Raw genomic sequence first — 13,688 nt, forward strand, 5'->3', positions numbered from 1 at the left:
TTAATTTCATACAAATCTTTGATGCATTAGTACATTTTAAAATGTCATTGGAAATTAGATTTCTTTTTTTTTTTCCTTTTTTTGCTTTACATCATTTGGTATGTAAATACCTTGATTAAAACCTTGTAAACCTATTCAAGGTTCCTATAAGTTGTATAGTACAGTGTTTTTAAAAAATCTTGGGGTGTTTTTTAAAATTAGATATATTTTGCCCAAGAATTTTTTTAACAAGATTGCTAAAACATCTTATTTAGACAGTTTAATGTACCAATTTGTAATTGGATATTCAACTTAAATAGTATACAGAGTTGTGACTTTTATTTTAATTAATTTTTTCCTTGTGGGTAGTGTGCATGGGATGACAAACCTGAACAGAGGCTGAGTTGTATGAGTGCAGAGTTTGTAAATGAATTGATTGGGTAAGATTGACATTTGCTTCTGAGGTATTTTTCAGGCCATGTGCATAAAATCTGCCTCAAATTTCTATCATAGCAGGAATGTAAAAGAGATAAAAATCCTATGTTTTTGAGTTCTGACAGCTAGGGGGTGCAAATGTTTAGGCAGCGTATTTGAAATGTTCTGAGGTCTGGGCACCAAAATGAGAAAACTCTTCACAGTTAAGTAATAAGATTCAGCTAGCACCCACAGATTACTGATTTTTAAACTTTTGATGTCTTACAGTTAGCTTTAAAATAATGATGGTTTTATAAATTGGTCTCCACAATAATTTTGGTGTTTTCCTTCTTCCCCCATTTAGAAATGTGTTGAACATGAAAATTTACAGGGTCTGAAGTTGTTCATCTTTGGGCCAAATTTTTTATGGCACTTTAGTTTTAACCACAGTACTCATCTATTACACTCTTCTGTTATAAAATTTACCCTTATTTCTTTTGTTCATGGTTAGTGTCTTTGGGGGATGTTATGGAAAATTTACTTTATATTTTATAAGGAGAACACTCAAATTAATTATACCTCCTAGTTAAAATTTCTTAAATATATGTGAAACTTGAACTAAAGATTTTTTTTATATATATATTGAGAAAAGCCTATTAAACTCTCAATTTACCTTTTTTGGTCTGCCAGTAAATTAAGTAGCTAAATACAGTACCATCTAAATATAGCTGCTTGTATATTCTGTGATTTAATAAAATGGTCCAGACTAGTTATATTGCATAGTAAACATACGACTGAAGTGTCCTTCGTCTTATCTGAAAGAACAAGATTACATGCTCAGTTCAATTAATGGAAGTTATTTCATTTTAAATGGTTTTTAAAAAATAAAGCTACTTATCCAGATGAAATGCACCGTTTTAAAATACAACTGTCAAGCTAACACATATTCAAGACTATTTTATAACACAAAGTGAAGTCAGTGCTATCTTGATCCAATTTAAGCCTAAGAATCATTGCATTTTCCATGTTCATTAAAAACAGAAGCAGAGATTCTTCGGCAGGCAAGAAAATGTTTTATTTCATAATCACTTTGACATTTATTTTGGTGATGTGTTTCTGACTGGCATCTTCTTTACTCTCATCTCTCTACTAGTATTTCCCCCCGTGCCATTACCACTTGATTTTTATGTCTGCTGGCAGTGAGAGGCTAAAATGACTGGCCAACTTAAGCCAAAGCTGTAAACAACAGTTGAAGTAAGTCTTTCAATAAAGACTAGACTATATGATAAGTGGCTTTTTCTTATTGTCGTTTATTACATAATTATTTCTTGCAGGCTGCCGTGAAATAAGTAATTCCATTTTCTTTTAAGTTCTTAGTAAGGTATGTGGAGTATACATATATTCAGGACCTATTTCTGTGTTCTCTATAAGTGATAAAAGTCCATTTGCTTTTGTTGGATTAAATTTTAATTTCTGGGTATGGAGGAGTAGAAATTTGCATCCTTAAAAATGTATGCTCTTGAATATTAATATAGTAAAATCTCAATAGAGACCACAAATAATGGGAACCATAATTTTACCGTTTCTAGATTGACCTTTGGTAGTACCTATGAGTAAAGATTGCACTCGACAAACAGAAAAAGTAGAAAAAGAATTTAATAAATTATCTAGACACCTTTCTAGCAGGTATACCCAAATTATATCTTACCTATTCATTGAAAATCAGCATTTGGGCTTCCACTTAATACATCATAAACATTGAATTTGCATTTTTAGTATGTATTGGAAAGATGCAAAAATGATTTAGGCTTTTATTATTATATAAGCCTTCTTAAGAGGTCCAAATGAGTGGGTTTTGTTAAATAAGAATTCTCTGTGTAGTAATAAAATGTCCTACTTACTATGTTCAGATAGATCACTACAGATTATTTTGCCATCTATTCCATTTTTAAACAAGGAAATTATGTGAATAATTGTGACGTTTTAAAAATGTGCTGTTCCAAATTGTGGTTAATTAGTGTGGTATTTAAATGCCATATTAGTATGAAACCTGGGCTTGTGCCTATGTAAATTGGGTCTATTTGGGGGGGGGGTGGTCTATTTCTGTTTTTTAAATGAGTGCAGATAAACTAGAAACTGTAATTCACAACATACTTTGTATAAGTATCTCTTTTAGGGGCGAGAATAACTTTTAGAATTGCCCAAATGTGAATAGAGGAGGAGGAATTATATATAGTCGTTTATCTTAGACAAAAAAGTGGGGTGGGGGGTGCTAATAGTCATGGACCCTTTTGTTGAATTAGGGTTTTGTTCGAGGGAAGAGAAGATTAATTCACATAACGTTCATAGTTTGGCTTTTGAACAGTGTCAGTTAGAGTAACAGTTGACAAAAGGTATGTATCCAGTAACTGATTTCCTTAGTGTTCCAACCTAGTTCTAATACATAATGCTGAATTTTCACTTTTCCAGATTGTTGCATTTTTCAAAATTCAATAAACACTGTTGCTCTGAGATATTCCTCTGGCAAAGTGATCCACATCTAATATTTTGAAGTCAGCTTGGAAAGTTTGCCAAACATGACAAAAACCGAAGTGCTGTTGGATAGCTGTCAGAGGAAAGCCAGGATAATTTTACATTGGAAAGTAATCTCTTGGGGTGGAGCTGTCCACTTGTCGATCTTGCAGCTGGGCTTAGCTTGCCTGTGGACCTCCTGTTTTGACTGTGTGTTGTTCTTGTGAACTGACAAGAGTTTGCAAACTGTGGTTATCAGGTGGTGCTGCAGAATTGTATTTTTGAGGTAAGCCAGGTTTTGCTATATATATATCCAGTGGATATCATAACTTGCCCACCCGTGATTTTTTTTTTCTCCTGTTCCTGTATCTTTCTTCCTTGGGTTTTGGTATACCAATGAAGAGAAGTCCAAAACCATCTGGACAAAATGGGCGTGAAATATGTAGCCATATGCAACTGTGCCTGTTACGAAAATTGATACTAATATTGCATGAATTTCAGATTTTCACAGTTCATTTTACTGGTTAAAAGTTGTGAGTTGAATTGTTCCATATGCGGTTTATATGATTGCTTTTGCTCACAAAAATAAAGCCAATTCTTAAGTCTTAACATAGCTAAACAAAATAGATACAATAATTTTAGTTAGCTTCTTTTTTTGAAAAAAGACTAAACTTGGAAGAACATTTTTAACTTCCTTTGGCTAGGTTATATTTTAGCATATTGCCCAGCTCATCCTTGGTTATCTGTTTAATGAGATTAGGAAAGGAGTGGTGACTAGGGTGATGAAGAGGGGAGAAGTCCTTGATTCTGAAGAGCATTGACATGGGAATAGACAGTCTTGGGCAAGTGTAGTAAACCATGCATGATAATCAGAATTTGGGTGCGGATATTTATTATGTTAGCTCAAACTGCACATTTTGTCAAGAAGACTAGGAGACTTTACCAGGTTATTGAAAATAAAGTATTACCAACATCTTTGTGTCATTTACTGGCCCTGATCATTTCTTTTCAATTTCCTTTAATGTGTGTTTTAATTTATTTTTGTATCTATGTGTGTATTAGAATGTTGGGCACATGCTGCTGTTTTTAAAATACTGCCTTTGAGCATTTTCAGTAAAATGATGGGATTACGATATCCTTCACAATCCACATTTAGTTTATTATAACCAGGAATCTTTTATTTTTAAAAATGGATAACTTCATTCCCAGGTTGCTTCACTATTTTTCTGTCTTTGGTTATGTCAGTTTTCCTCCATTAGAATGTAAGCTCCATGGGGGCAGGACCTTCTAGTAACTACACAAACCCTAGGACTTACATAAGAATACTTGGCACATGGTAAATACTCAGTAAATGTTTAACGCATGAACATGATTGAGGAAGTAAAGGTAAATGGATATTTTAGTCTCCCTCTTAGAACCAGAATACCATTTGGTGTTCAACTTGAGTAGAACTTGATCAGAATGAACTGAGTGCTTGTTAAAATGCAGATTCTGAGGCTCCACAGTTGTGGGTGAATGTAATCTGAAATAAAATTCATTGGCATGGTTTCCTTCCTTTTCTAGCTGTTGTCAGGGGAAGAAAATCCCATGGGTAGTGGTCACACATTTCCCAGAAAAACTAGTTTTTTAGAGTGCATGATCACTATGATTGCTACCCAATGTAGTTTGTTAAGCAAAGGTGATTAGAATGTACACCTGATGGTAATGTACCTGGATGTACCAGGTAGGAACCATAGCTACTCCTGTATAGCACTCTTCAAGGACATGAGTGAAACTGGGCCATGGTGTCAGATAGTTTGGGGAACATTATTTTCTCAGAAGAGGGGCTACCAGCAAGGCAGAATTGGGTTCCTGGACACGCAGCATCTGAGTATAATAGACCACTTGGAAATAACCATAGGAAGTGACACAGTTGAGATTCTTCAAGTAGCAATTATGTATATAATTGCTATATATATATATCACATAGACATCTAAAGTTTGTGCGTGCTTCAGCAATACTGATAAACTGGTTAGGATATAAGGAAATTTCCTAATTATGTGAGAATAAGGCAGTTTATAAAAGACTTGTAGGAAAACAGTAGGTAACAATTTTTTTTTTAATTTATTTTTGGGTGTGTTGGGTCTTCGTTTCTGTGCGAGGGTTTTCTCTAGTTGCGGCGAGCGGGGGCCACTCTTCATCGCGGTGCGCGGACCTCTCACTGTCGCGGCCTCTCTTGATGCGGAGCACAGGCTCCAGACGCGCAGGCTCAGTAGTTGTGGCTCACGGGCCTAGTCGCTCTGCGGCATGTGGGATCTTCCCAGACCAGGGCTCGAACCCGTGTCCCCTGCATTGGCAGGCAGATTTTCAACCACTGCGCCACCAGGGAAGCCCCAGTAGGTAATAATTTTAATAGTATTGATCTCTCGTGGTATGGTATCACCTGCAAGTGCACGTTTAAAATAGTGTATTTAAAATTCGGTCTGGGGGCTTTCCTGGTGGCGCAGTGGTTGAGAATCTGCCTGCCAATGCAGGGGACACGGGTTCGAGCCCTGGTCTGGGAAGATCCCACATGCTGCGGAGCAACTAAGCCCGTGAGCCACAACTACTACGCCTGCGCGTCTTGAGCCTTCGCTCCGCAACAAGAGAAGCCGCGATAGTGAGAGGCCCGCGCACCGCGATGAAGAGTGGCCCCCGCTTGCCGCAACTAGAGAAAGCCCTCGCACAGAAACGAAGACCCAACACAGCCAAATAAATAAATAAATAAATATTAAAAAAAAAAAAATTCGGTCTGCCCTTCTATCACGAAGGGTAAATGTTTATTGAATGCCTTATATTCTATATTTCTAGTTTGATTGGGTCTTAAATGTGTCCTGAAACTAGTGCTGTCAAACGCAAAGGTTTTAAATTCTAATATATCTGGAAATTACTTGTGTTTACTCCCAGGAATTTACAACCTTACTCAAATTTGTTACCTCATTCAAGCAAATGGCTTTGTCTTGACATTCAGTTTGCTGATGCTTTTATTAGACCTACTAGACTGGTGACAAAATGAAAAAGCAGAAAAAAAAATACATCTCACTTTATAAATCTCGTCTTTACTTGCTCTCTATTCTTATGCTAGTCTAACCTACCATCTTCGATTTCGACTGCTACAGTAGCTTCCTACCTGGTATTTATACTTTAAGAAGTTAGGACATGACACAGAGAAGTACACACACGTGTACAGCTCTGAACTTTCACAAAGCGAACACATTCATGTAGTGCCACCGAGATTGGGAAATAGGACATTGACAGCAGTCCAGAAGCCTTCATGCTTTTTTCCAGTCTCTAACCTCCACTCTTCCCCTAAGATAACCACTAGCCTGATTTCTATGATCTTAAATCAGTTTGCTTGTTTTTTTTTTTAATTTATTTTATTTATTTATTTATTTTTTGGCTGTGTTGGGTCTTCGTTTCTGTGCGAGGGCTTTCTCTAGTTGCGGCAAGTGGGGACCACTCTTCATCGCGGTGCGCGGGCCTCTCACTGTCGCGGCCCCTCTTGTTGCAGAGCACAGGCTCCAGACGCGCAGGCTCAGTAGTTGTGGCTCACGGGCCTAGTAGCTCCGCGGCATGTGGGATCTTCCCAGACCAGGGCTCGAACCCGTGTCCCCTGCATTGGCAGGCAGATTCTCAACGACTGCGCCACCAGGGAAGCCCAGTTTGCTTGTTTTTGAACTGTATAACTATGGAATTAAGCAGTGTATATTCTTTTGTTTCTGATTTAGTGTTAATGGGTTTCTTGTTGCACATAGCTGAGTTTTTCAGTGTGCTAGTAGTGTGTGAATGTGCTACAATTTATCCATTCTACTCTCCTTTAAACACTTGGTTTTCCATTTGGGAGTTATGTATAGTGCTGTAATGAATTTTTATAAATCTTAGGGAACATAGTACACATTTCTGTTGAGTATACCTAGGGATGGAAGTCTGTGTTATAGGATATGTGTCTGATCAGTTTTAGCAGATGCTGCCCAATAATTTCCAAAAATGGTTGCATCAGTTTGCACTTGCATGCAGCATATGAAAATTCCAGTTACTCCCCGCATTTCCTCAGCACTACATATTATCAATCTTTTTCATTTTTAACTGTTCCGATGTCTTACCTATGCCTTAACCTAAGCTTTTAACCCTTTCAGTCTTTTCTACACAACAGCCAGAGTGACTTTTTAATTTTTAACTTACTGTTATATAGGTAACTCTTAAGTGTGATACATAATTCAAAAGATTAAAAAAAGGTATACAGTAGAAAATTGTTCCTCCCACTGTCTCCTAGCCATCTAGTTCCCATCTCAAGAGACACTAGTGTTACCAGTGTCTTGTATTTTTTTCAGAGATACCTATATGTGAACATTTATTCTCCCTCCCTTTTCCACATAAATGATAGTGTGTTGTATACACTTTTTAAAAAAATTAATTTGTTTATTTATTTTTGGCTGCATTGGGTCTTCATTGCTGTGCGTGGACTTTCTCTAGTTGTGGCGAGCAGGGGCTACTGTTCGTTGCAGTGCGTGGGCTTTTCATTGCAGTGGCTTCTCTCGTTGCGGAGCACGGGCTCTAGGCGCGCGGGCTTCAGTAGTTGTGGCACGTGGGCTCTAGAGAGCAGCCTCAGTAGTTGTGGCGCACAGACTTAGTTGCTCCGCGGCATGTGGGGTCTTCCCGGACCAGGGCTCGAACCCGTGTCCCCTGCATTGGCAGGCGGATTCTTAACAACTGTGCCACCAGGGAAGCCCTGTATACACGCTTCTGCACCTTTCTTTATTCACTTAATAAATCTTAGTATACAGTTGCATTAATTTTTAATAAACATTTACTAACATGTAGCCTGAAAATGCCTCAATAACTTTCCACTGGACTTAGCATAAAATCTCAAGTCCTTGACATGCTTTACAGCCCTGCACAACTGGGTGCTTTCCTACCCATCTAGCCCTTCTCCCCCTCCCCCCTGTTAACAAGCTCCAGTCACCCTGGCTGAGCTTACCCACCTCAGGGCCTTTGCATATGCGATCTTAGTCTAGAAAGCTCCTACCACTGTCTACTTGGCTATTTGTATCAGCTTGTCATTTTTTTCAGAAAAGTCTTCCCTGACTGCCTCATTCCCACATCTAATGTAAGGATTGCCCAGTTATACTTTCATTATCCCTTATTTTTTTCTTTATGGTCCTTGAAACAATAGACATAGATAGTTATGTGATTATTAGATTAATGGCATTCTACCAGATTATAAATTCCACAAGGGTAGTGATTTTGTCTCGTTTGCCACTCTCACAGTGCCTATGTATCAGATGCTTAATGAATAGTTGTTGAGTGAATGAGTAAGTTTTTATGAGGTAAATTTGCAAACTTTACAAAGGGCCTAATGGCAAATAATAATGATAAAATAGGAACAGAAGGGAAATAGATGCATTGTGTGTACAAAATTGGAGCATGGGTCTGGTTAGATCTGTTAGAATGAGAGAAATGCACTGCTACAGGAAGCAGTGTGGGTCATTTATTATTATTATTATTTAAGGCACAGTTGCTGCGCCTTCCACCTTGTCACTCCCAAAGTCAAGTGGGCCATTGAGAGCTTCCTCTGGCAGTCCAGGTGGCTACTGCTGGTGATGGGAGCCTCTCAGTTCTCAGCTGTTTTGGGGAAAAGGCAAGTCAGCTTCCTTTCAGGAGCTGCTGTTCATGTTCCTGAACGTGCTTGTGGCAGTGATTGGAAAGGAAATCTTCAAGAGGGAAGCCGGTCTAGGTGCCAAATCTGCCCTTCTGCCCTTCTCCTGTCATGCACGCCCGCCTCATCCCCTTCTCTACCACTGGCAGCTGTTCCCGTGTTTACAGTTGAATGCACCCTTGCTTATCTTCTGCTCCCGGATGAGCTAGAATAAGGACTGGGTGTTCAAAAGAAAGAATAAGTAGAGATCTAAGTAAAAATAACTTGGAGTTTAAAACGTTTTAAGTTCTGGGAACAATGATCTAGTTGGCTATATACATTTTAAAATTTTGAAAATTTTTAGACAGTTATTTCCATTTTTTTAACTTACCTTAAACTGAAAACTTTACTGTGGACGTAAAAAGTATATAGCTTTTTTTTTTTTTATACTCCAAAAAAAAAGCAAAATAACAAATGTCGATGAGGATGTGGGGAAATTAAAACACTTGTGCACTGTTGGTAGGATTGTAAAATGGTGCAACTGCTATGAAAAACAATCTGGAGAGTCCTCAAAAAATTAAAAAGAGAATTACCACATGACCCAGCAATTCCACTTCCAGGTATATATCCAAAAGAATTGAAAGCAGATTCTCAAAGAGATATTTGTACACCCATGTTCATAGCAGTGTTGTTCACAATAGCCAAGAGATAGAAGCAACTCAGATGTCCATCGACGGATGAATGGATTATACAAAACGTATATACATACAATGGAATATTATTCAACCTTTTAAAAGGAAGGAAATTCTGATGCACGCTGCAACCTGGATGAAGCTTGAAGAAGTTGTGCTAAGTGAAATAAGCCTGTCACAAAGAGAAAAATACCATGTAATTCCACTTATAGGAAGTATCTAAAGTATTCAAATTCATAGAGAAAGAAGGTAAAAGGGAGGTTACCAGGAGCTGACGGGAAGAGAGAAAGGGGAATTGTTTCATGGGTATAGTTTCAGATTTGCAGGACGAAAACGTTCTGGAGATCTGTTTCACAACAATGTGACCGTACTGAACTGTACACTTAAAAATGGCTAAGATGGAAATTTTTATGTTGTGTGTTTTCAACACAATAAAGTATATAACTTTTGAATTTTATAGCTCGCATTAAAAAATAATAAACAAAATCGTTACTGCTTGGGCCTAGGTACTATTTTCCTTTCAGATTTGTAACTGCTCTCAGAATTCTTCTCATTTTCTCTCTGACAGAATTAGAGTCTCCGTGTAAATTTACTCAGCTTTCTTCTTGTTAGGTGATTGTTCTTAGATACTCTTCCTTTTGAGAAACAGTACTCTTCCACATCTTTGCTTTGTCAAGTTTTCATTTTATGTGACAGAACTTAAGTTATTTAAGACATTAGGTGAGTTAAGATCTCAGCTAGTCATCAGCTTATTAGTGAATTTCCTCTTACATCGCCTTAAGGTGATTTTAATCTACTGGCATTTTTTTAACCTAATGACATAAAAATATTAGACATGAAGAAATAAGGTAGGCCATCAACCTCAGCAACACTAGGAGAACAATGCCTGCAAAATGTAGCAGATAACAGTCTTCCTCAACCACCGTGTATCTATTTATCCTATAAAGTCAGGAATATGGTATGTTTGCCCTTGGAGAATTTACTGCTGTTTATGTTAAGGGTGAAAAAACTTTCTGGTGACCATGACTGAAAAAGGTTGAGGGTAGTAGTGGCTGAGAACAGACGTGGCCTCAGCTGGAAAGATTGTTCAAGGTTGTAAATAGTGCCTGGCTACAAATTTTACCTGTATCTGTAAATCCCTTCAAAATATGGACTGGATCAAAAATGGCACTTTATAGCCTATGATGTAAATGTGTGGGATTAACAGTTATTAAAGAAGGTATTTTGGTATTTATGACTGGAAGCATGTAAAACTAAGTACTGTTAGTGGATTCTCCTGTCTTTATCAACAGAGATCATCTAACAATCCTGATAAACAGAAATTTGTGGTATTTGCCTCCCTATAAATGTAACTCCTTTTTATGGGCTGAAAACTTTGGATCTGATGATTGCCAGATCTCTGTGTGGGACTAATGCCTACTCTTAAGAGGTGTAGCTGTGCAGACTCTTTCTAAAGTGCATTTATCCAGTTGCTGGGCCAACAAAACGCACTGCTTTTCAGCTTGCTTACAAACTCATTTAAATATGTATATATGCATACATGTGCATGCATATGGGTGAATATATACATACATGTTCATTTGTGTATATACACATGTATTTTTCCACCCCAAGTATCTTCAAGATCTGAGTTATGGTTTTGTATATTATTTCAGCTTTTTTTTTTCTTTTTGGTTTAAGGTGCAAAAACTCACATGTAATGTTCCTTTAAAATCTGCTAAAAATATCAAACTTGTGAGCCAAAGTACATTTCCTGAGAATTTGGTCAATGAACGTCTAAGAAGTAGTGATTCAGAGAAGTTTCTATCTGGCTAAAATTTAGGCAAGAACGACATGATCTGCAGTCCCTGTATTTTGTCAGATGATTTTCTTATATGTTTACCACCATTTTTAACATTTTCTTCAACTACATGTGAAACAGCTATAAAATAACTTTTAGGTGAAATTTGATGGCTGATCAAATGGTACCTGGAAATGGTAAATGGGAACATCTTGATAAATGATTTGTCTTTTGAAGATTGCTTTCTACCTTGGTTAGGTTTTATGATTTTTAAAAGCATTTAAAAGATTCTGGAGATTAGTTTATAAGTGTAGATGAATAACCAGATACTTTTAATTAAAATCGTTAAAATTTTTGTATTTTTCAATATCAATTAGGCTTGGGTTAAAAAATAATCTTTTAGGGGCTTCCCTGGTGGCGCAGTGGTTGAGAATCTGCCTGCTAATGCAGGAGACACGGGTTCGAGCCCTGGTCTGGGAAGATCCCACATGCCACGGAGCGGCTGGGCCCGTGAGCCACAGCTGCTGAGCCTGCGCGTCTGGAGCCTGTGCCCCGCAGCGGGAGGGGCCGCGATGGTGAGAGGCCCGCGCACCGCGATGAAGAGCGGTCCCCGCACCGCGATGAGGAGTGGCCCCCACTTGCCGCAACTAGAGAAAGCCCTCGCACGAACCGAAGACCCAGCACAGCCAAAAATAAAAAATAAATAAATAAATAAATAAAATAAATAAATTTAAAAAAAAATTGTATAAAATCTCTTTTAAAAAAAATAAATAAATAATCTTTTAAATGTTCTTCATTGAATTCCGTCTTATGGGACTGATTAGTTCACAAAATGTCCGTTGTTTTTACTAAGTACTAAGGAACATTTGTGGGTGTGTTATATGATGGCCATAAACTTTAGTAGTGTAACTTTTTGCTTTTATAAAGTGAATTTCTTTTAATCATGCCAGATTTTATATATCCAAAATGTGAAGTATATATTTGTCTTAAAAAGTAGTCACCTGTAATCCTCTTCGCAAATGCTGATTCTTTTGAAGTCGTTTTTGAGATTGGTTTATAAGCCACACCCGTAAATTGGCCCAGCTATTTTGCAGCTGTGTCTCGCAGCCCCCCACCAGCATTTCACCACTGTATCACCCATGTCATTCTGCTGATTTCCATCAAATGGCTTTTAGCAGTTTCCAAAAACTGGTTACGGCCGCAAGATATTGCTCACCATTAGACGTACCCAGGGAGAAGTTTTTTTGAAAGGTCTGAGCAGTCGTAGCACCCCGTTGTCTCAGGAGTGCTAAGGAGTGTCTGCATGATCACACAGAATGGACCACACTTAGTGGGAGGTGTGTGTTGCAATACGATTGTTCAAAAAAAAAAAAAAACTATTATTATGTCATGGTCATTCCTTATTTGTGCGTGAGTTTGTGTGCAAAAATGCACTTCTTTTTCCCTTTTTTTTTTGGCTTTTCAGAGAGCAGTTTTCATCTGGATTTTAAGGAAGGTCTGGTTAAGATACATGAAAATTCCAAACCCTTTTCTCCTTTAACATTTAAAAATAAGATGAGGAACATAGGCAGAACAATCTATGACATAAATCACAGGAAGATCCTTTTTGACCCACCTCCTAGAGAAATGGAAATAAAAACAAAAATAAACAATTGGGACCCAATGAAACTTAAAAGCTTTTGCACAGCAAAGGAAACCATAAACAAGACGAAAAGACAACCCTCAGAATGGGAGAAAATATTTGCAATCGAAGCAACTGACAAAGGATTCATCTCCAAAATATACTAGCAGCACATGCAGCTCAATATCAAAAAAGCAAACAACCCAATCCAAAAATGGGCAGAAGACCTAAATAGACATTTCTCCAAAGAAGATATACAGATTGCCAATAAACACATGAAAGGATGCTCAACATCACTAATAATTAGAGAAATGCAAATCAAAACTACAATGAGGTATCACCTCACACCAGTCAGAATGGCCATCATCAAAAAATCTACATTAAATGCTGGAGAGGGTGTGGAGAAAAGGGAACCCTCTTGCATTGTTGGTGGGAATGTAAATTGATACAGCCACTATGGAGAACAGTATGGAGGTTCCTTAAAAAACTAAAAATAGAACTACCATACGACCTAGCAATCCCACTACTGGGCATATACCCTGAGAAAACCATAATTCAAAAAGAGTCATGTACCACAATGTTCATTGCAGCGCTATTTACAATAGCCAGGACATGGAAGCAACCTAAGTGTCCATCAACAGATGAATGGATAAAGAAGATGTGGTACATATATACAATGAAATATTACTCAGCCATAAAAGGAAATGAAATTGAGTTATTTGTAGTAAGGTGGATGGACCTAGAGTCTGTCATACAGAGTGAAGTAAGTCAGAAAGAAAAAAACAAATACCGTATGCTAACACATATATATGGAATCTAAAAAAAAAAAAAAGGTTCTGAAGGACCTAGGGGAAGGGCAGGAGTAAAGACGCAGATGTAGAGGATGGACTTGAGGACACGGGGAGAGGGAAGGGTAAGCTGGGACGAAGTGAGAGAGTAGCAGTGACATATATACACTACCAAATGTAAAATAGCTAGTGGGAAGCAGCTGCATAGCACAGGGAGATCAGCTCAGTGCTTTGAGACCACCTAGAGGG

Source organism: Balaenoptera acutorostrata, chromosome 16, assembly GCF_949987535.1.
Source record: "Balaenoptera acutorostrata chromosome 16, mBalAcu1.1, whole genome shotgun sequence".
Taxonomy (NCBI): Eukaryota; Metazoa; Chordata; class Mammalia; order Artiodactyla; family Balaenopteridae; genus Balaenoptera; species Balaenoptera acutorostrata.